Raw genomic sequence first — 1502 nt, forward strand, 5'->3', positions numbered from 1 at the left:
TCCCATCCCAACGTGGCAGAGCCCCGAACTTACGCAGCCGCCGCAGTCGCCGAGGCCAGCGCTGCTCCGCAGGAGACCCTCCGTCCTGCTCCCGCAGGCGCACGTCCTATAGACGCTCTGAGTGGCTTTTAGGGGAGGGCAGATTTATCCTGCTCTGGGGTAATAGGATTATTTATGTCCCTTCTTTTCAAAGGGGTAATCTGTTGTCCTTCCCCTGGCTCCGCCCCGGTGGGACGGAGGCGGGGGGTGGTGGTGATGGTGGTGGATGGGGAGGGGGTGTCTGGATTAGTGCTGCCCACAATGACAGTGTCAGGATGGGCAGCAAATCACCCCTGGGGGGATCCTGCCTCTTCTCCCCCAACCACTGAGGCAGCTCTCCCGGGGGACCCCAACTCCCCAAGAGATCGCCCCAGTGCCCCTCGATCCTGGGGGCAGGGACGAGACCCCCCAGCTCCCCTCGGACTGTGGACCAGCTCCCCACGAACGCTCTTTGTGGGGTGACCCCAAGAGGGCAAGGCAGTAAGGCAGTAGGGCTGTGATGGGAAACAGCAGCAGCAGAGCCCGCGCGGCTGAAACCAGCGGGACACGTCGGGCTTTCAGCCTGTGCCCAGTACCGAGCACGGTCCGTCCCCAAAAGCGAGGGCTGCCGGGCCTCCTGCCTGCAGCCGCTGCCAAATTCCACCCCAGCCCAGGTGCAGGTCCTGGCACGAGGGCTGCTCTCCACGCCACGTCCCTACTGGTGCCACCACAGATGTCTGCACCCGGGGAACAGCCCGAGCCCTGCCCAGCCATTGCAGGCCAAAATCTGGCAGAAGAGGGGCTGGGCAGCCCCTGCCCACCCTGCCCAGCAGCACCGCTGCCCACGGGATGGTATCACTCCAAATCTTCCCTTAATCCCAGCACTAAAGCAATTACAAAAAGGAATAATCTCGGTACACTTTAATTGTACTTCAGCCCCTGCCACTAATTGCAATTAGTTGGACTCCAACAAATAGGATTACAGGGATCCGGGAGTGTTTTCTACGAAGCCGGCAGAACCAGCTACTTCTCCACTAAAAAGCAGGGCCCTGGTGTTAATTGCTGCTTCCAGCTTGAGTTTCATTAGCGAGCACTGCTCAAAAGGCTTCATGGCTTCTTGGGGAGCTCGTCCGAGGAGGATGGGGGGGGGTCTGTGGGGGTCCTGGTGGCCAGCAGTCCGCGAGTCCCCCAGCCCAGCCAGGCAGGACGGAGGGGGAGATACGCTGGGCCAGATTTGTGGGGTTTTAAGATGGAAGCAAAGGCAACCGAGGAAGAAACCACGAAGAACAGCCCTGTGACCTGGAGGCGGGGATGGTGCCCTTGCCGGGATGCTGCCGGGCCCCACGTGCTTGGGGCCGCACGCTGCCCGCACCTCCTGCCCGGGGAAGGGGCCAGCGGCCCCGGGTGCCTCCCCTGCAAGGCATTCGTGCGGAGAAGCCCCTAAGAGGCTTAGGGCGCCGGCAGGGAGGGGGGTCCGGCGGGGC

This window comes from Charadrius vociferus, unplaced genomic scaffold, assembly GCF_000708025.1.
Source record: "Charadrius vociferus isolate BGI_N301 unplaced genomic scaffold, ASM70802v2 scaffold2704, whole genome shotgun sequence".
NCBI lineage: Eukaryota > Metazoa > Chordata > Aves > Charadriiformes > Charadriidae > Charadrius > Charadrius vociferus.